Source organism: Mustela erminea, chromosome 3 (genome assembly GCF_009829155.1).
Source record: "Mustela erminea isolate mMusErm1 chromosome 3, mMusErm1.Pri, whole genome shotgun sequence".
Taxonomy (NCBI): domain Eukaryota; kingdom Metazoa; phylum Chordata; class Mammalia; order Carnivora; family Mustelidae; genus Mustela; species Mustela erminea.
The window spans coordinates 103,132,981-103,155,172 of NC_045616.1; the positions used below are offsets into that span (position 1 = coordinate 103,132,981).

General features: G+C 50.2%; 1 protein-coding gene across 1 annotated transcript in view; it reads left to right on the top strand.

Moving 5' to 3' along the window:
- The window catches only part of SH3PXD2B (SH3 and PX domains 2B), a 98,718-nt gene that overhangs the window by 8,530 nt on the left and 67,996 nt on the right, over positions 1–22,192 (top strand). The window lies entirely within an intron of this gene.

Below are 22,192 nucleotides of genomic sequence, written 5' to 3' on the forward strand. Positions count from 1 at the left end.
CCACTGGCCAAGTACCATGTCAGCCTGGTGGGCGCAGCAGTGAGTCGTGGGCACCCATCCCTGGCCAAAGGAGAGAAGATGAGGCTTATTAAGAAAGCCATGTGGCTGCGGGGTTGTGAGTGTGGCTTCTGCACTTGGAGGCCAGGTTCTAGTCTGATTCTGTCATTCATTCGCTGTTGGCCCTGAGCCTTCTCCTCTGGGAAGTAAGTGGCTTTGGTGGCTTTGCAAATTAAATGAGTTTTGATGCAGAATGCCTGAGGACAGTGCTGCTGGGACAGTTGTCCTTGGAGCTTCCTGGTCCCGGGGTAATGCCCAGAAACTGGGGCCCTGTGGACCCTCCCCAGAGCCTTTGTCAGTGGGGTTAGCCAGATGCTGGGTGGAGCTAGCCTCACTGCCCCCTGCCATGACATGGGGGCTGGCTGATGTGATAGACTCAGGAAGCTCAGCATCTCACAGCAGGCCAGTGGGCAGGGGCTAGTGTGGCTCACTTCTCTGGGACTCTCCCGGGAGCTAACAGGTCCCTTTGTCACATGTCCATCATTCCTCCACCCCTTCTCCAAACCATGGGGTGTTTACCTCCCGTACTCCCGTACTTGCTGGCTCAGATGCAAACCTTCAGGTGGGCTGTGAGCCCAAGCCCAGGGCCTTCTTCAGGAGGTGAAGGGAGAAGGGACTAGTGGTGCATCTTTTGTGTGCATGGGGGCAGAGCTCTGCCGTCTGCTTCTGCGGGCCTATGTCAGGCTGTCCCAGGGCTGATTTACCAAATTTAACAGGATGCCCAGTTAAATTTGATACATATGTAATATTTGGGACATACTTAAACTACAAAATTGTTCCTTGTTTATTTGAAATTCAGATTTTACCAGGCACCCTATACTTGGGCAAATCTACAAAAACCACCGCTTTCAAAAAAAAAAAAGGCTAAGAACCTTTGGACTTTGTAATAGTGATAATGTTTCTTGAGAATGCACTGAACAAATACAGTTCCCTCCAGGGGCCAGGCACTTTGAAGTGCAGGGATGATCTACAGATACACAAACCAGGAATTCAAACTTGAAGGAGGTCAGTGTCCTGAGAGAGGCAGGCAGACGGGGTGTTTCAGAGCTAGTCTGGTACTTGGGGGAATAACAGAGGCCTGTACACTTGGGTTCTGGGAAACTTGGACTTGGACAAGGCAGCATGGCGGAGGTGACCCAGGGCGGATCACAAAGCTGGGGAGGGATGCCGCAAGTGGAGAAAGGGAAGGGAATTTCAGGCAGAGGACAGGAAAGCAAAAAAGTGGAAACCCCGGTATGTGGTACATTATGTGGTGCGTTTGAAAGAAGCAGAAGAGATTTGAGTGATGCAGATGAAGCTTGGCAGGTGGGGGCCGGAAGGACCCAGGGACTCCTGAGTGGGCTAATGACCACAAAAGAATAGAAGGCACAATCCCCACCCTCAAGATGGGCACAGCCCCAGGACACACAGGTGGGGGGCCAGGGCTCGGGCTCGGAGGTGTCCAAGAGGAAATCACTGGAATAGCTGGGGAGCTGATACTCAGGGGCCCTCCTGCTGGCTGGGTGGGTAGAAAGGCCTTGTACGGGAGAATGGAGGGGGCAGAGCACAAACAAAACATGGGAGGTGCAGGGAGAGAGAGCACCTGTCGACAGGGCGGCTCTGTGCACATCATGAAGATGAAGTCTGGCAGGAGGGTGGGGAAGGAAATATTAGAGGGGGTTGCGAGAGCCAGTAGGGATTCCAAAGTTTGGGAAGGATTAAATAATTCCAGACTTGTTTTGTTCTCAAGACTTAATAATAATTTTTTATTCTTTTTATAGAATGGGTATCATTTATCTGAGTGCTTCTTAGGTGCCCAAGGCTTTTCATACTTTATGTCACTGCATCCACTCGGCATCTCTGTGAGATGCAAATGGCAGAAATGAACCCGGCTAACTCAGGCTGTCAGGAATGTACGGAAAGATGGCTCCAGCAGAACATGTGGGGAAAGGACCTGGCCAGCTGGGGCCCCCCAGGGAGGAGGAGCTGCCAGGGGGCATCAGAGCATCACCAGAGGCGGGCAGCTGCTCCATCCCTCAGATCTTTGGCCACCCAAGAGCCCCGTTCCAGAAAGAGAGAGTCCGACTGGCCCAGCCAGATCACCTGACCATCCTTTGGCCAGGCAACAGCTGGATATTGGGATACGGAGTCCCCCTGAATTGCAAGTAGCAGTCAGAGAGTCATTGGAGGAGATTCAAGGTCCTGTTGCTGGAAAAAGGGGCAGGTGGGAACAGTTGATGTCTACTACATGGATACTATAATATTAGCCCATTTCACAAAGGCGGAAACTGAGGCTTGGGAAGGTGGAATAATTTGCCTAGGATCACACTCAGCTCTGTGCCTGTCATTGACTATATAAGGGTATAGTCAGTTCTCTCCCCACAGATGAAGGGAAACATTGCCTTAAAGTACACAAGGATAATATTTTCTAGTCTGCTTAATTAAGCAGAATTGCACGGACCCCCTGCCCACTGCATTGGCAAAGAAAGCTAGAAACCCACGCAGTGGCGTCACCATTTCCTCCTCCCCAGCCAAGGTGTGAATCAGCAGCCTTTGGCTTTGGGCCACCCTTGGCTGGCAGTCCGCTGCACAGATGTGGGTTTATTGTCTGCCCTGGGCCAAGCCTGGCCCAGAGCCGGAGAGAAGCTAAGATAGCCAGACAGCTTTTGTCCCCATGGAGGTCACCATCTGTTTGGAACACATCCTCACAGCCTTAGGGCCATGATGGAGCCTGGTGTGGGGCCAGGAGAGGGTCTGAGGCCTGGGTGGCCCCTTCCTCATTGGGACAGAGAGGTGTGCTCTGGAGGGAGAAGACTGACTAGCAGAGTTCTCAACACAGGTAGAATTCAGAGGGCCCTGAACTTGGAAGGGGAAAAGTTCATCTTTATTTTCATCAACCTCCGACCCTATCTAGCACTGCCTTCTATAGTGAGCGACAGCACCAGCCCTCAATGATAGTAGCAATACCTGGACTCTGTCACCAGTAGAAATTCCCCTGTTGCTGGAGGGGAGAGGAGTGGGTGACGGGCATTAAGGAGAGCACTTGGTGTGATGAGCTCTGGGTGTTCTATGCAACTAATGAGTCACTAAACTCTACCCCTGAAACTAATACTACACTAAGTGTTACCGAAATAGAATTAAAAAAAAAAAATTCCATTCTATTTTCATATCACCTTACAGCTGTTGTGTGGTCCCCAAAGATCATTTATCATCTGCTGGTAGTAAGTAGATGATTTGCTAGTTCAGAATTGTGGTGTTACTCATTCTACCACTAGATTTCAATTATCGCATAAATAAAGGGGTACATATATTCACCATTTTGTGTTTTGAAACCTTTTTATTATAATTCAGTATACTGTTTCCTTTGGAACCCTGTATGCTTTATTTTATTAATTTTAAATCATTCTAAGAAGTGGTCTGTAAAGGCGCCTGAGTGGCTCAGTGGGTTAAGCCTCTGCTGTGAGCTCAGGTCGTGATCTCAGGTCCTGGGATCGAGCCCCACATCGGGCTCTCTGTTCAGCAGGGAGCCTGCTTCCCCCTCTCTCTCTGCGTACTTGTGATCTCTCTCCCTGTCAAAAAAAAAAAAAAGTGGTCTGTATGTTTTGTGAGATTGTCAAAGGGGTCTGTGGCACACACAGACACACAAAAAAGAAACAAACAAACAACAACAAAAAAAAACCGGAGAGAGAAAGACTTCTGGGTAGAAGTTTCCAACTTTGGGTTTGGAAGGCAGGTGGCATGGGTTTGACCAGCTCTACCGGTTACCAGCTGTATAACCTGGAGTGAGCATCTTAACTTCTCTGTGCCTCAGTTTCTTCCTCTATAAAAATGAGAGTAAGAGGGGCACCTGGGTTGCTCAGTGGGCTAAAGCCTCTGCCTTTGGCTCGGGTCGTGATCCCGGAGTCCTGGGATCGAGCCCCATGTCAGGCTCTCTGCTCGGAGGGGAGCCTGCTTCCCTCTCGCTCTGCCTGTCCCTCTGCCTACTTGTGATCTCTATCTGACAATAAATAAATAAAATCTTAAAAAAAAAAAATGAGAGTAAGAATAGTACCCACTGTGGATTATTTCACAAAGGCTTTAGAGCAGTGCCTGGCATATGAAGATGCTAGATAGTTCTCCATTAGTATTATCTTTATCATCATCTCTATCACCATTACTTGCGAGGATAAACATGTCAAATGATAGGACTCAGGTGGTCTGGTATGACCACATATTGAGAAACATCCTCTAAATGGACCAGCCTGGGATGCATTCCCTGTGATTTTAAAGCACTTTTCCCAGAAGATTTAGATGTTTGGATATTTAGCAGTGCAGTAATTAAAACAACATTGAAAATAACTTTGATGTTTCTCATTGGAGGTATGATTAGATAAATGATACATGGCCTTCAGTGGACTGTTAAGGGTCCTCTCAAAATGGTTTTTTCAAAGAATTGTTAATGAATGAGAAATGCTTACCATATAATGCAAGTGAAAAAGACAAATTATGTATACAATGTGATCTTGATTTCAGAAAGTACTTGAATGTGTAGAAAGGGGTCTAGGGAAGAGCCCCAAACATCGTTTCTGGTGGTGGAAACGTGGACAATTTTAAGACCTCGGACTTTGCCGTCAGACGGCTTAGTGCCAGCTGCGCTGAACTAGTCCTGTGACCTCCCTCGGCCTTACCTGCTGCGCTGCAGAATGGAAACAGCGATACACTGCAGCCTCGTAGGAAGTACACCTGGACTGTTGGGTGCTACGAGGAATTTTATTCCGCTTCATGTTGCATTACATTTTTGTGTATTACCCCCTCTTTGTTTCTCTAGAGAGGAGAGGACAGTATAGTATGGTAGAGGCAGGACAGGTTCCAGGAGGGAGGGAGAAGGAGGGAGCCTGCTTCCCCTGCTCTGTTTTTCCCTCTCTCAATGACTTGTATGGGAAGCACGAGAAGCTGGCAGAAAAGTCCACATAGGAACTCAAATTGAGGCTGGGCAGAACCGTCTCCTCCCATAGATGAGGGGCCCAGGAGGGCGTGGGCCCAGACCTGGCCAAGGATACTCTCCGAACCTGACCATTAGGAACAGCATACAGGTTCTGCAGGAAAAGGGGCTCCTTGGCTGTACAAAGCTGGAACCCGCTTCTGCCATCGCCCTACTTTATCTGGCGCAGGATTCCCTCTCCCCTTAGGACACCTCTCCTAGGTGGCCACCCTGAGGTCTGAGAGCTCAGTCCCTCCACATTCTCAAGTTCTCTTCTCCTCTGTGTTCCCGTGCCCCATAGGACAAGACGAGGCTGGACTTTGCTGTAGGGGGCAGTTGTTTGGGGTGTATCTTAGGTTAGTTCGCCTGGCACCCTGCCAAGCACCCAGCTTTGATACAGAGCCTCCCAGTGGACCAGCCGCATAGCAGTGCCTACACATTGGGACTAGTCGTCTGCTGGCTTGTCTTCTTTTCTCCCACCAGGCCCAAATCCCTTAGTCCAGGACCTGAATTGGAACAGATGCCAAGTGTGTTCCTTGAATGAAGCCATGACTGCCTGGGCCCCTCAGTTATAAGTTCCCGTGATTCTAGGGTGATAGATGCTAACATCGATCAGCTGAGATGGTCAGATTCCTCGTGATGACTCCTGTTGGCATCAGACTGAGCATTGTGTCATAATTGTTAAGGCACACGCTTTGGAGGCAGCCAGACCTGGATGCGAATCCTAGATGTGTCACTTTCTAGTTATGCAATTCTGGGTGGGTTACTTAACCTCTCAGAACCTCCGGATCTTCTTCATCTATAAATGGAGGCCTCGTTCCATACATGACACCAAGTAAACACTCACAAGAAAAGTAACTGTAATTCTTAGTCTAGTCCACTGGAAGCAGAAGGAATCCTCCAGCCCTCTGGGATGCTAGTAGGTTGAACCATACGAAATTGTCAACTTTTTACCCACACAAATAAAAGTTTCACTTGGTTCACCCTAATGATCTGGATTTGGTTTGGGCCTAAGGCACACCGTCTGCTTACATGGAAGGGGGTTAATGTCTACCACGAGACCAGGCGTCTTACAGATATTAATAATGTCTGTATTATTGTCCCATTTATACATTACACCTGCCCTGAGAGACAGGAAATAACTGTTATAGCATCCCTGTCTCACAGATGGGGAAACTGAGGCTCCAACTGAGCTTGGTTGAGGACATGGTGTGACCAGGATTGGAACACATGTCTGTCAGACTCAGAGTCTGTGCAGTTGGCACTGTTGCTGTCTTGAGGCCGGGCTGCCTGTTCTGTGTGGCGTGACCTCACCTCATGGCAGGGAGAGCTCCCAGCATTCCCTGGGGCCCCCTGGCCCAACAGCGGGCAGCTGTAGACTGAGACTGCCTGAGAGGCTCTTTGGAACCCCACATTTCTGACCCTCTTTAGACAGTCTCAGCTTCTACAGTTTTCTGCTACAGTATCTTTAGCTTTGGTTGGGGGACTGGAGGGTGACAGGAAGGATTTGTGTCAGTTATCTTTCTAAACTTTGGGAGTGTTCTTCCTAAGTCCTCCTGTTTACTTGTTAAATCCGGGTGCTGGCATCTAGGCTCTTGATCCAGGCCCAGTGTCTCCTGGTCCAGTCCTTGTCCACAGCCCCACCAAGGCAGAGCCAAGATGGCCACTAGAGGCAGGAGGCCAGAGAAGGAACTGTTGTAGAAACCCAGGCTGGTGACTGTGTTGGCCTGAACTAAATAAGGCCATCGGCTTCTCCAGACCCAATTACCCCATCCATAAAATGGGGGTGACAAGCCCCACCCCGTAGGGAATAAGGACCAGTAGCATTGCCAGGAGTAAGGAAGTGCTCATTAAATGTGAATCAGTGTTGTTGTTTTGTTGTTTTTCATTAAGAGGGAACCACTGAGAGACCAAGGAGGAAGGGAATCCAGTCAGAATCTGTGTTTCAGAAATATCCCTGTTAGGGTGAGCAGAGGGGCAAGAAGACTTGCAGGAACAGCCACTGGCATCCAAAGTGCAGCGGCCCAGGCCTGAGCTGAGGCTGTGTGGTGGAGGAGATAGCTAGTAAGAAGGCAGCACAACCAGCTGGGAAGGGAGAACCCAGGACGAGAACAGCTGCTGGACTCCTTGCTCTGGCCTCTCCCCTATAACTTTCCGGCCACCCTGGCTCCTACCTCCTTCTCCACTGAGCTCCCTCCTATCTTGGAGGTCCCACATCCATTTGACCTTGTTTTAGAAGATCCCAGACTTTTGGGATCTTCTGATCTCTGCCTGTTAGGATCAAGAATAGCCAGGCTTCTGCATACATTATCTTTGTACCCATTGACTCCAGGCTGGGGGAAAAGGAACAAGGACCGTTCTTTATTGAGTGGCTGCTATGTACCTGGTGCTATGCTTGGAGCTTTGCATGCACTGAATCATCTGATTCTTCCCATTACCCCGTGAGGTAGGCACTTTGATTACCCCCGTTTTACAGATGGAGAAGCGGGCTGAGATAGGACCTGCCCTGGCCCATGCAGCTAGGAAGTCACAGGGCCGGGGTTTAAGCCCAGACAGTGGGAGGGGCTGGCTAGGGTCAAACTCTGAAGTTTTAACAAGCACCCTAAACGTACGCCACAGCCGGGTTTGAGAACATGTCAGGGACAGGAAGGGTGGTCGGGGCTGCACACGCGTTTGTGAACTCATTTCTCCTGAGCATCAGAGAGCACCTACTGCTGGCAGTGCTGTCTTTGGCTTCCCACGTGTGGCCTCATTTACTTTTCCACCAAACAGAAAGTTGTTGCCCAAAGTCCCCTGGCTGGTAAGTGGTCGAGGCAGGATTCTCAGCTCTGCTGTTCCTGGGAGCCAGGGGACGTGAACACACTTGCTTCTGGTTTGCAACACTCACTTTTCACCTGGTCTTCTTGGTTAGGATTGGGCATTCTGAAGTAAAAACAAATTTGGGTTCAAATTCTGGTCTCCTCCGTAACCAAAGCTGCATGGCTTTGGGCTGGTGGTCTAACCTGTCTGAATGTCAATTTTCTCCACTGTGAAATTGGGTGGATAGTAGGGTTTGCTCTGCAGGGTTTCCTGAGAGCAGAGGGTTGGGGGTTTAGGAAGTGGTCATTAGGTGTTGGTCCTCATTCAGAAAACTGTTTGTCCCTTGAGATCCAGAGCAGTCATTTCTTTCATCTGGAGAGCCTCTCTGAGCTCCCCCTGCAGAATGATCCCTCGTCCCCTTTGTGCCCCCACAGTGACTAGAGAGTGCTTCTTAGGGGGTCTGTGGCCATGAGAGGATTCTACTAATGTCTTCTCTATCGAGATCCCCTATGTGTCAGGCACTGTGCTAGACCCATTAGGTAAGAGCTGAGACCCCTCTGAGCACACATCCTGAGATTTCCTCCCATGTCACACAGCCAGGTTTTAGATCGTGACTGTGTCACAGAGTGGAGGTAAGCATTTGACCCCTTCTGAGTCTCCAGATCTCACAACATAACATAAATTAAGTACTAGGCCTAGTCCCTGATCAGCCCAGTAAGTGTGGCCCATTTTTTTTTAAAAGATTTTATTTATTTATTTGACAGAGAGAGATCACAGTAGACAGAGAGGCAGGCAGAGAGAGAGAGAGGGAAGCAGGCTCCCTGCTGAGCAGAGAGCCCGATGCGGGACTCGATCCCAGGACCCTGAGATCATGACCTGAGCCGAAGGCAGCGGCTTAACCCACTGAGCCACCCAGGCGCCCCAGTGTGGCCCATTTTGATTGTTTTTCATTACTTGGGTTTTATCCCTCCTGTCCCTCTGCCTCGCACATAGTGGGTGCTCATGTTGACTGCCCAGTTCTCTTTAGGCAGCCCTGTCCCTGCAGGAGAGGCCCCAACTTGAAATCCCTCAGCTGTTTCCTGCACAGCCCCGGCTCCTCTGAGGCCTGGCAGCGGTGGAGAGCCCCAGAAGCCCTAAGTGCCTGCCCTGGAGGCTTTCCTAGAAAGCCAGCCTTCAGGTTGGTTTCAGCAAGCTGGGGCTCCAGCTGCCAGCACCTCTGCTTGCCATTGGAAATTTCCCCATGCTGCTTCAGGCCAGATGTGTGCGAGGACGTGTGTTGGCAGCCGAGGCCCCGGCTGGAGCCACACACCCGGACCAACGAGCATTTCCACCAGTTCTGTGTCTCGGTCTAGAAGAATTGAGGTAGCCCGGCCAGCTTGGAAATGGCTCCTGCTGCCCACCCATCTGGATGAGACTCTGGCAGTGACAAAAAGGCTCCAAGGGTGGGCAGCTCTGTGTGGGCACAGCATGATCTTCCAGACTTTTCCTTTCAACATGGCTCACCTTGAAAGATTTGAGTTGGCCCAGGGGAGACAGGCTCTCTGAGCCTCCCGTGCCTCATCTGTTTAATGGGGTTATCAGTGATGGTGCTGGAAGCTGCCTCCAGTCAGGCAGTGTGCCAAGCACCTGTCGTGCATTAGTTCCTATAATCCTTGGGCAACCTTAAAAAGTAGGTACTATTCTCTCCATTTTATAGATGAGAAAGTGGAGGCTTGGAGCCCTGCATTGACTTACAAAGTCACACAACAGCTTCAAGCTATAGAGCCAAGATTCATTACCGGTACTCTAAAGCCAGTGCCCGTCTGTTTTTTAATAACATGAAGGAGTTATTGGTGTGTGCATGTTTATTGTTTTTTTTACATTTTAGTTGTCTGCAGTAAAATTCCCTTTTTTTGGTATAGCGTTCTGAGTTTTTATGCGTGTGTGTGTTCTTGGGACCACCACCACAGACAGGATACAGAACACTTCCATCATCCCCCGCCCCCTCCAGAGAATTCCCTCAGGCTGTCCTGGCTCTTGAAGGCGACGGGATGATGCCTCCACTTGTAGTTGATCTTGCTCCCGTGATGTTGTTTCTCTCTGTCATGTTGTTTCTCTCTGTCGCCTGTTGCGAGAAGCCTGGGGGTGAGATGTGGACTTCTCTTCCAGGGTCGGGCCCCATGCCTGCGGTCTCCTCTGTCACAAAGCTGGTTCTGTTTCTAGTACCCTTGGCAGTTGAGCTGTCCATTCAGCCATTTCAAGAGCATTGTTACTCTCCAGACACAGAGAACCTTGAGTGAGGTCACCTTGATTTATGACTGTGTCACCCTGTCTTGGCTTTTTGTCTCTTTGCGTGCCTGCCTGTCTGTCCTTCTGCCTTTTTGTCTTTCACCAGACATTTCCCAGGAGCCTAATGTCAGCAGGCACTGGCAGAAGCGTGGTGCCCCGGAGGGACATGACCCCTGCCCCCTCAGTCCTCCCGGGGGAGCGGGAATGACAGAACAGCACACTCAGAGGCACGTGTACTGAAAGAGGGCAGCCCCAGCGGCTGTGGGAACCCACAAAATGGGAACAGAGCCGGATCCAGGGTCTCCAAAGGCTTCCTAAGCTGATGTCTGAGAAATAGAGTTGCTAGCCAAGCAAAGGGAGAGATGTCCCTGCTGAAGGCCATGGCACATGCAGGGCTAGGAGGCAAGGGAGAACCTTGCTGGGTCAGAGCAGGAGGCAGTCCCCTAAGCCCCCTAGCATGCTTTTGTTGCCTTCCTTGACAAGGCGGAAAGCTCCAGAAGGGCAGGGGCTTCTGTCTCCTCCATGGCCAGAGCCCAGCCCTTGGAAGGGAACCTGGTCCACAGTGGGCACTCTGTCCTATTTGTGGGATGCATGAGTGGATGAATGGACTGAAGTGTTGGAAGCAGGGGAGAGAGACACAATGAGATTCTCACGCCAACCTGGCACCCCTCTGCCTGCGGGGAGTCAGAGGCCCTCAGCTCCCCCTGCAGGCTCACCGCGTGCCCTATGGACAAGCAGCGGTGGGAACACAGTCCTAAACCAGAGCATCCTACCTGCAGCCAGCGCCTCCAACTCTTGTATTTGGGCCCCTTTCCAGGCATTCACTTAATTGAAAAGATTGAAGGGGGGAAGAAAAGGAAAATCGGCAGCCAGCCACCCCCAGTGTGCCACTTAGCTACGAAACCTGGGCTTGGTACTTTCTGACACTGATGTAGAGACTGGAAAGTTCTGGCCTCGGGTCCAGAACACCTGAGGCCTGGCCTTGGGAAGCTAGGAGGACGTGCGACCTCAGAGGCTGAGGGGGCTGGGATTCGATCTGATGTCACCTGCTCTTCCCATCTGCAGGCCAGGTCACCTCTGGGCTGGGGTTTCCTCCTCTGCCCTGGAGGCGGCCCCACCTTCCCAGCAGGTCGCTGCCAAGGATTGCACACTGTGTTCTCAAGGCAGGGCCCCCACTCACCCAGGTCCTGCCCCACTGTGACACCCTCCTATCAGCTCCAGGGTCTCCAAATCTTTGCGACACTTTAACAGCATTTCTGCAAGAATAAACTTAATGTACTCTCTCTAAAAAGATAAATACCTAGTCTTCAGCTCTTCCGGTGGCCCGCGATGCTGCTCTGGGGTGTTAGGCAATACGGACAAAGTGCAGGGTGTTGCAATTGCAAAAGGAGGTTGGGAGTGCTGACCTACATAGGCCAGATGTTGGGCAGACAGCTGGGGAGAACGGACAGATCGGAACCGGAGGGAACTCGTGGTCTCCACGGGGAACAGCAGAATCATGTTTCCCATTAGTTAAGCCCTCGGAGTCCATCCAAGTGCCTCTGCTCCCTCCCTCTCTCCTCCACCCTTCTCTCCTTTTCTCCCTCCCTGCCTCCCACCCCCCTCGCCCTGGGCTTCTCCAGCTCAGACCAGGGCAGCGTACTGCCAGAGAGCTGGCTCTGGAGTGCAGCCAGGCACTGCCAGGCTGTCCCCAGGATCCACCAGCCCTGAGACCTAGTTAGTATGGGAACCTAAGGGGGGAGGGGGCACCGTCTTTTAAAGTTGGTTTCTTGAACCAAGGTCTGCATCCTTAGACATATTCCTGGGAGCCTTCTCGGCAGGAAGTAGCCTCATCTGGGACTTGAACTAGCGCCACTGCCTGATTTGAGGGCTGCACGTGTTTTTGTATTTAAGGTTGTGGCACAGGACCACTTATGTTATCCCGGGCTCAGGCCTCGCTGCAGAAGCTCTGTGGCCCATGAACAGAAGCCTGAGCCCCTCGGTGTGCTGCATAAGAGGAGGGTTTTCCACCCTCCATCTAAAAAGGGCTCTGCTACTCCTCAGATCTGAGGAATTGCGTTTTGGAACAAAACTCCTGCATCCAGGGCGCCTGGGTGGCTCAGTGGGTTAAGCCGCTGCCTTCGGCTCAGGTCATGATCTCAGGGTCCTGGGATCGAGGCCCGCATCGGGCTCTCTGCTCAGCAGGGAGCCTGCTTCCCTCTCTCTCTCTCTCTCTGCCTGCCTCTCCATCTACTTGTGATTTCTCTCTGTCAAATAAATAAATAAAATCTTAAAAAAAAAAATAAATAAATAAACTCCTGCATCCTTAGCACCTCCCAGGAGGACCCCCCGGTCTGGTTCCAACACTCTTGTCTGCTCTCTGCATGGCTTGGGCAAGTCCCTTCCCCTCTCTGACCTCATACCCCAACTATAAAGTAAAGGGTGGTCTGGAGCAGAGTTTTCAAATATTTGCCAGTTTTAGAACCCCCTGCTGTCAGCCTGAAGCAGGCAAAGGGGGGCTGTGGGCAGCGGAAGAGCCCAGGCCCCGTTGGAACCCGCACTGATGTTGCTGGTGGCAGCATGGGTTCCCAGGATCTGGTGGTTAGGCCAGTGGCTGCTGGGTTCCTCTCTAGATAGTAGAACCTGAAGTGGTGCTGCCTAATGGAAACTAGGGTGGGGAGCCAGGAGTCCCAGCAACCACACCAGGATCCAGGGACTTCTTGCAGGCCAGCCTGACCACTGGCTTCATCAGTTCTAAAGTTCTCTGAATAAGTCATTGTGCAGGAGGCCCAGAGGGGCCAGAGGATCTTGTGCAGAAATTTGAACAGTGCCTTGGTGGAAAGAGTCCATGGCTGAGCGTATAACCCTTGGCAGGTTGCTGCACCTCTTGGCCCATCCATATCCCCATTTGTAAATGGAGGGGTTGATCCAGATTAGGGATGCTGTGTATTCAGCACACATCCTACAATTCCTGTGCCATGGCAGACATTGCTAATGGATCACAGATCTGTCTTGCTAATGTGCCTTTCTCACAGCCTCTGTGGGCTCAGCCTCAGTCCCCTCTGCCCCACTGGTGCCCTCTCTTTAGATATTTTCTTCCATCTCCCTGGCCATTCCAGACAGCCCACCTGCATTGTAGAGTCAGGAGAGGGCTTCCCACTTGAGAAGTATTGTAGGCTCCTTGGCCGGCAAACAACAGAAGTCCAGACAGCGTGAGAATGGCAAGGGATTCCACTGGAACAGTACTGCCCTCATTCTCCATCCTCCCACATCCACCACTCCCTGTGCTACATGTTCTTAACTCAGTATTCTTCTTCGGATTGACTCCATTTTTTAACTTACATTATTTTTAAAGGTGACGCTTCCGCTGTCTCCCATAAATGGAAAACCAGTAGCACTTGCTAGAAATAGAAGGAAACTAAATAGAAAGGAAGAGGAGACTCAATGTGTTCAAGTTCTTCCTAGCTAGTGTTGCCTGTCCTGAGGTCTTCTGTCTCCTCTTCAAGAAAAGAGACCAGCACATACATGTTGGAGAGAGTATTCAAAAGCCATTATCACCAAACTTCCAGAAGGAAGGAAATGGCAGAGACAAACTGTCTCTCTGGGATTCCCTGAGATTAGTGCTGAGATCGGGTATCAGCTCACACCAGCCCCCGTGTAGCCCAAGTTCCTGCATACCTTGAGACACAGTGACCTTGGGAAACACTATTACTTTGAAAAGCTCTTGGACCAGATCCTTCCCCACCTACACCCACAATCTTTCCCCCAAAATTAAAGCTCTGGCTATTGCAACCCAAACCAAGTTGTAATCGCTCTGTCTTGACTAGGGCAGCAGCCTCACCCCTCCTACATAGTGTCAGCTAGGACGCTGAGCTGAGCTCTGCCAATGCTAGAAAACCCCACTAAATAGGTTTGCAAAGCAAAGTGATATTAGAGGACATTCCCCCGAGCCTCAGATATTTTATTCACAGGGCAGAAACACCTTCTTGTGCTTTCAGGCTCATATGAAGAGAATGCATGAGATCACAGCTCTTCCGAGGCGGGGCGGCAGCTGTTACGGAGGGACACCGAGGCCCTTGCAAGAGCTGCAGCTCTGGGTGGAGATCTGGCCTGTGGGTCTGGAGGGATAGGGATGTCAATTTATTGGGGCCCTGGGAGCTACAGAGGCACTTGGCCTGTTTCCGGCCCACCACTTAGCTTTGCCCAGACCCAGCTCCTGGTACGTTTTAAGGGACTCTCAGCTTTGTTCTGATGTAAATCTTTATTCACGGACAAACTGACCCCTTGGCTGTTGTCACTTGGAACTGAGGCCTAAATTCCTGCATGGTTAATGGGGGCCCTCCAGGCCCTAGGAGCCTCCACTGCCATGGGCCGGAGGTGCCAAGGGAGGTGAGGGTGGAGGACTTAGGAAGCACACATCAAACACCCTCCTTCGAGCACTCTTCCTCAGGCGCTGGCCACAGCTGAGATTCCAACCAACATAGATTCCATTTCTGGAACTTTAAAAAAAATACTCATTTGCTCTTACAGTGCCCATAAGGTTGGAAAACATCTATTTTTATCCCCATTTTTCAGAGAACAAAGGCTCAAAGACGCAGAGGGCTTACCCGAAATCATAGAGCTAGGGCCCCATCTGCCAACTCCAAGCTTCCTCCCACCCCCTCACCCCCACCTGGGCCATCAGCTGTATCTGGACCCAAAGAAGATGCCGTCCTGGGGCTCAAGACAAGAAAGTGGGCCACAGACCCTTTTCTTCTGTCCTCCTGGGATAACAGCATCTTTTTTTTCTGAAAATCTGAAAAATACAAGAAAGCATCAAAAACAGAATTTAAAAAGTCCTACATATGCCTACAAACCCTATATCTGGTATATATTCTATATATCTCACTGGTTTCTACACGCAACACACACACACGTTTATGTACCGTACAGTCAATCTGCTGCATTTGTAAATTCCATATTTGGGCATTCGCCTGCTTGCTAAGATTTATTTGTGATCCAACTTCAATACTCGAAGCACTTCACGGCCACTCGTGGACATGGGAGTGTGCAGAGCAGCAAAACATGCTATGTCACCCCCTGTGCATGTGCCCAGCTGAGGCCCAGCAAGGTGACACTCTGCCTTCTGCTTTCAGCTCTGACACTTGAAATAAGTCTTTCTCATGATACCTTCAGTGCTACTTTTCTCTTTTTTTTTTTTTTTTTTTTTTTTTTTTGGTACTCTCTGTTGGTTATTTCACTGTTTGAAATGACCCCACACCTCGTGCTGAAGTGCCGTGTGGCGTTCCTGAACTCAGGAAAACCTTGTCACGGGGAAGTCACATGTGTTAGAGGAGTTTAGGTGTGAGGTACAGTGTTGCAGGCCGGAGCTGAATGTTAACACATTAACAGTACACATTGAACAAGGTGGCTTTATGCATGAACAGCCAAGCTATCTACGGGTCCGTTCATGAAAATCTTGTGACCGGGGATTTGCAGGACCCTAACCTTGTGTTTCCTCCAGGAACAGTGGTTCTGCGTTTGCTAAATCAGTGTTCATAAAGACTTTCTAGAGCATAACTACCAGAAATGATGTATGTACATGCTCACACACACACACACACACACACACACACGTAGTGCGTTTGACATTACCTTTTTTTCCCTATTCTTTTCACCTATGATAGTGCCCGAACTTTCCTCCCCATGTCATAGTATCCTTTCAGTTGCATAAAAACCCTCTTTATGCCAAAAGGGGAATTAACTGGAAGACCCAGGTCCCTGTCACGCGTCATGAAAACCTTGGGCGGGCAGGGGCCGGGCGGGGCTCTCCCGCCTCTCCTCTCTGCTCCTCTCCTTCGTTTGTCCCTGTCTGCGCACCAGATGTCTGTCACCAAGTGTGGAGGCGGCTCTGGCTGGAGCTGACATCTGGTCTGATTCCGGGTTCCTGAGAGAAGCCAACTGGCCCGCCCGGAGCAGTCATTGTGGCCGTGAGATGGGCAGGACAGGTGACACTTCTCAAGTACGGGGTCCGAGAAGGACTCTCAGCATCTGCCAGAGAACTTTTTTTTTTCCTTTTTCCCTTTTCTATCGTATGAAACCAGTTCAAGTTGAGAAAAGTAGCTTTTGGAGACCTTAGGACAGGGTAGTCGTCAGAGGACAGGGGTCACTGTGGCCCCGGCCACACCTTCCACTGTCCATGACTTGATGGGTTCTTTGTCCTTTGTGGGGCACCTCCTGCAAGGTCACACTGACCTAGGACTCTGGAACAGTCTTCAAGCCTTGGTAGAGGAGAGGCCAAGGTAGACAAAGGCCTGGCCCCAGGCAGGCTCACGGCTCTGTGGCGACGTTGCATTTGAGCTAGACACAGAGCTCCGCTCCACTGAGGCTGAGGCGTGGGGGTGGGAGGTGGCAGGGCCATTCCCACAGACACTCACATGGAGGGGATAGGGCCCTGACTCCTCTGACAGCTCAGAAATGTGCCCCCCTGGCTCAGGTGAGCTGGGCCTGAAGAAGACCACAAAAGAGGCAGGGCCCTGGGAATGGAGGAATGGGGCAAAGTGAGTGAGTTATGGGAGAAGTGTCCAAGAGGCAGCGAGCAGAGACCAGGTCTCAGCTTTACGCCCGTGTTTGGCTCACAGTGAGGAGGGTATTGATCGCTTTTACCTCATGCAGGCCCCATGCGAGGCACTCTGTAGTCACATTCTCACAGAATCATCACCCCAACTCTGAGGTTGATACTGTTAAATCCCTGTTTTTCACAAGGAGGAAGCTGAGTCACAGAGAGTTTAAACCACTTTCCCAAGACCACGCAGCTAGTTGAGACAAAAGCAGAGGTGACTCAAGGCTGTCTTAATCCCTGGACTCCACAGCCTCCTGGTGGGCTCTCAAAGACAGAAGAAAGCGAGCTTGCATCTGCCTACAGACCACAGTCTAGCTATAGGGTCTTCACTGCAGCAAGGCCTTCGGGGTTAGAGGGAGCCTGGCTCACAGTCCTCCTTCTGAACTTCCAACCTTGTGACCTCAGCTGGGCCACTGCGCTTGTACGCCAACATGCCTGGCTAGGAGATTGTGAGAGGTGTTCACCTAGCCTGCAGGCCCCTGGAAACTTGGAAGACGCTGCAGCCCCGCCATCTGCCCACCTCTACTCTAAGCACCCTGGTCATAGCAGAGCCCACCCCTCAGCCCTTCCATCCAGCCATTCATCTCCGGACTGACTTAGAGGAAGTGAGGAAACCCAGTACTTCTGGCCCTGATGACACAGTCGCAGGGGATGCCAGGCCTGGGGAGTCTGGGCTTTGTAAATCACGCAGGCCTGGCTGCTGAGGTTGAGTAAGAAGGGATTCCATGATGGCTAATTGCGATTCAGGGCCTCCTGTGAGGGAGCAAGAGGAAATCTTCCAGAGCCTTCAGACATCACAGTGTGGGCTTTGTTCCTTCTTTCCCAGAGGGAAGGAGTTCCTGCTGCTCCCTGAGACTCTCTGCTTCAAGCACACATGCCAGTGGGAGGGGTTGCGGAGCAGGGCACAGAGCAGAGAGGAGAGGCAAGCCTGTGGGACTATCCGAGAGACACAGCTGAGCTAGGCACCCCTCCTGCCGACCTCGGGCCTGCCTCGGATAGGCATTGCCTCTGTGAGAGCTTGACCTTCTGGCATCTCAGTTTCTTTCTGATTTTTCCACGAAGCATAGATTTTTTCCATCATGCTTTTCACTGGACATACAGCAGTCAGCGAAGACTATAGACACTGTCTCCTCTCACAAATCTTAGAACCCAGTGGGAAAGCAGGCACCTAGCGATGGCAGTAAAGTATAACTGACTTTGTGATTGGGAAGTGGGTGCCAAGGAGACCCAACCTAACAGGAAGGGAGCAGTCAGTACTTTCTGGAAGAGGGAGCATTCGAACTATGCCCTTTTGTTAGACTTATGGAATATCCCCCATTTTGAATTCACCTGATTGTTTCCTTATAGTGTCATTTAGCTTGTTCCTCTTTCTCCTTTACTTTCTTATAAGTTGGAACGTAGGTCAAGAGGCTTAAGATTCAGGTTAAACGTTTTGGCGACAATACTCAACAGAAGATTTTGTATGTTTCATATTGCATCACCTTGGGGTGTCCACTTGTGATCACCTCATTACAGTTTAACCACGAGATCTGCATTGAAAAGGTGCATTTTTTCCTTTGCTGAGGAAGTAATCCATGGGGTAATACTCTCGCACTGGGTGGCTCTCCTTATGAATGACCTTTCACCCAGTAGTTCCGCATCCCTCCAGGGAGTGCGGTGCCATCTTGTTTTCATACCAATGGCTACGAGTTCCGGAGACAACACATTTTGGTCAGCACCAGTTTTTGTTGGTTTGTCGATATTTTTTATTCCAGCCATTCTAATAGATGCACAGTGATACCTCATCATGGTTTCAGTCTGTCTTTCTCTAATGGCTAATGATGTAGAACATCTTCTCGTGTACTTATTTGCCATCTGTGTATCCTCTTTGATGAAGGGTCTGTTCAGATCTCTTGTCCATCTTGTGATCATGTTGGTAGTTTCCTTACTGTTGAGTTTTGAGTCGTTTTTTAAAAAAATACATTCTGTACATAAATTTTCTTTGAACATTCACATGTTTTGAGGGCTATTCCATGGAGAAAGATTCAATGTCATTTCCAGGGTAACATGGCATGGACTACAGAGACCTCTGCAGGAAATCTACTTTTGTTTAAAGTCATTTTAAATGTGATAAAATACATATAACATATATATATGGTAACATAAATGTTACCATTGTAGCCATTTTTAAGTGTTCAGGTCAGTGGCATTAAGTACATTCACCCTGGGACTCCTGGGCGGCTCAGTCGTTAAGCGTCTGCCTTTGGCTCACGTCGTGAACCTGGGGTCCTGGGATGGAGCCCCACATCAGGCTCCCTGCTTAGCTGGGAGTCTGCTTTTCCCTCTGCCTGCTGCTCCCCCTGCTTATGTGCTCTCTATTTCTCTCCCTGACAAATAAATAAATAAATCTTTTTAAAAATTAAAAAAAAAAAGTCAAGGTCAGATGTGTTCAGACTACTTTGGTGGCAAGTAACAGACACGAAAACTGGCTTAAACCAGAGAGGGAAGGTTTTGACTTGGGGCCATGAAATGTCCAGGATTCTGGATCTAGGGGTCCAAATGTCACAGGACTTGGGCTCTTTCTCTCCCTCTTGGCTGCTTGCTTCTGTATGACAGTTGCTTTCCACACAGTTCTCCCCCAAGTCAGCCATTGCGGTGGGGAAAGGCGGCTCTTCCCTGACCATGCCATCAAAAGTCCCAGAGCTGAGTCTCACTGTCCTGGCTTGGGTCATGTGCCGGTCCCTGACCCATTGTTATGGCCAGGGACAGGCAACAGTCTGGTTGGCCAGAGCCACGACACCACTTCCTATCACAAAGAGAGGGATGACATTCCAAAGGAAATTAGGCACTGTCACCAAGGCAAGAAAGGGAATACCAGAAAAGCAGGCATATTGATCAGCTCCTCTGAGGGAGGAACTGGCTCTGCATACCTCTTGTGCGCCAGGCGTTGGGCAAGGCCCCACGTGCATCAGTGATTGCAGAGAATCCTCAAGGGAAATTACTCACCCTGTTTTAGAGACAAGAACACTGTGGCCAGAGAGGTTGGTGCCTCTGAGTCTCCCCCAGCAGCAGGGCGGATGTCAGAACCCGGTGGGTGTGCCCTTTCACCCGCCCCTAAACCCTGGGGAAGGCCAAAGCCCTGCACTGGGACAATTCTCATTAAAAGTTAGATCTGTGCCTAAAAATGCAGGCACCAAATTGTGTTCAGAGCTTGATTCCAATAAACCAATTAGGACTGCTGCAGAGTCCTTGTACCATATGTACAGAACTTTAAAAACTATAAACAAGAGATCTAGAATGAATTGTGTAAGCAGGATTTTGTTTTCCATTTATGGGAATGCTTTTTTTGTTGGCTTTAGGAAAACAATGACACTTTGGTGATCAGGTTTTTTTTTTTTTTTTCCTTTGTCTTTTAATCCATGTTAACATTATTCTTGACAGATAGTTATCCAGACTTCGCGTAAGCCTCCCCCAGGGACAGGACTATTGGTATGGTCTTCCCTGGGCCTCAATTTACACATCCGGAAGTTGGGGCCATTGGATTGGCTGAGTCCCTTTCGGTGATGGAAAAGCCTCCTGAGTGGTGTCCCTGCTCCTCGTCAAACCATTTTTCATACAGTGGCCAGAAGGATATATAGGAAAAATTTTTAAACACATACATTAAATCATGCCACACACCCCTACCCCTTGAAATTCTTTAATAGAACAAAATCCCATCTCCTCCCCGTGGCCTGCAAGCCCCTTGTAATGCCACCACTGCCTGCCTCCCAGCCCCTGCCTCCCTCCTCCCCCAGCTCTGCTTGCCATGACAGTCTTCCTGTATCTCAGACATGTCTGGCCTTTCCTGGCCTCCATATCCTTACTCGTCCTTTCTCTGCCTGAATACTCTGTTCTCCACTCTTCTGGCCAGCTCCTCGTCCTTCAGGTCTCAGCTCAGTGCTTGCTTCCTCGGATAGGCCTTCCCTTCCAAGGACACCCAGCTGCCCCACCTTCCCCCATCTCATGCTCACAGCAGACGCTGGGGGCCTTCCTAAGCACTGAATGTAACTTCCAGTTACGTACATACTTGCTTGTCTGCTGGTCTTTTGCCCATCTTCCCATCTCCAAGGGCAAGGTCTAGTTCGCTTTTGCTCCTCATTGTGTCCCAGCATCCAGCAAGGTGCCTGGCATGCAACAGGTACTTAATAAATGTTGTACAGTGAATGAATGAATGACAGATGGGAGCCACTCAAAATCCCTGTGCCGGAGTATTGCTGAAGCAGAATAGAAGTCTTTTTAATAAAACTGATAACTACTCAGGTGGCTTTAGAGACAGAGTTCTTTTTTTGTCAGAAAAACACTTTTCCAAGGTGATTCCCAAAGGATGCCTTGACCTGTTCTCTGGCTCCATGAGGGTCCCAGGACCAGGGAACACAAACAAGGGTGGGGGGGGGGGGCTGCTGGGATGCCCAAATCCCTGACATTAAATTAGCCTGTTTGGATGAACGGGGGTGGGGCAGGCATTGGAGAATCAGAGTACAGGATACTGAAAGTTCTTGATCTTTTCCTTTCTGCCAGGCAAAGAGCTCAGAGCTTGGCCTCTAATAATCTTTACAGCTCTGTGTGAGATGGACTTGCTGACCCCATTTTACAGTTAAGGAAGCTGTGGCTTTGAGGGTTAGGAAATTGTGTGAGTCTAGAGCTTCTTGACTCTAGAGCCCACGTTTCTTCCTCTCTGTCATGCTTCTCGGAAATAAAATGCATGTTGGATTTGGAGAGGTCATTCCTGGTGGACATAGCTTGGCACTCAAGGGCACTTCCCATCTTAGCCAGAATTATCTTCCCCTTATTCATCTCTTCTCACCTGGAGAACCTTCTTCCCGCAAGTCCCTAACCGTCACCCTGGTCTCTGGCCCCAGCCCCCACAGAGTTGTTCCACTTTGTGGAACAACTTTGAGGAAAGTTTCCTGATGAAGTTTCCAGGTCCTTTGAAGTGTACCATGATGACCCTAGGCTTCAGAGAGCTCTCTCCTACCTCCCATCCCACAGCAGTCAGGACCAGAGTACATGTGTCAGAAACCCAAAGTAAGCTGGCTTCAAGAATAATTTGAGAAGGCAGGTTCGGCCCAAGATGTACTGGCTCGGGAAGTGTGACAGACCAGGAGTAGATTGAGCTGCAGGCAGAGCTGGATCTCAGGGTCAGACCGTGTTACAGGAATCTACTGATGCTGGCCTCCTTCTAGGGCAAGCTCCTTCCAAGCGATGATGAGATGATCCCCCAGCAGCTCCAGGTCCCCGTCCTAATAGCCTAGCCGCTTCAAAGAAGAGAGCTTGACTTTATCAGGGATTGGAGCAAAAGCCCCAGAGCTGACTCTTACTGGCTCTGATTGGTTCAGCACAGGTCACATGCTCATTTCTCAACCAATCACTGTGGATAATGAGTGGCACCCACCTCTGTATCTAAGGAGCTGTGGGGAAGGAGGTTTTCTTCATCCATATATGCCCCTGTCCCTCCAGCCAACCCTCAGCTCATGGCCTCTGACAACACTGAGCCCGTCGTGTTTATACAGCATTTCTGCGTTTCCAGAGAG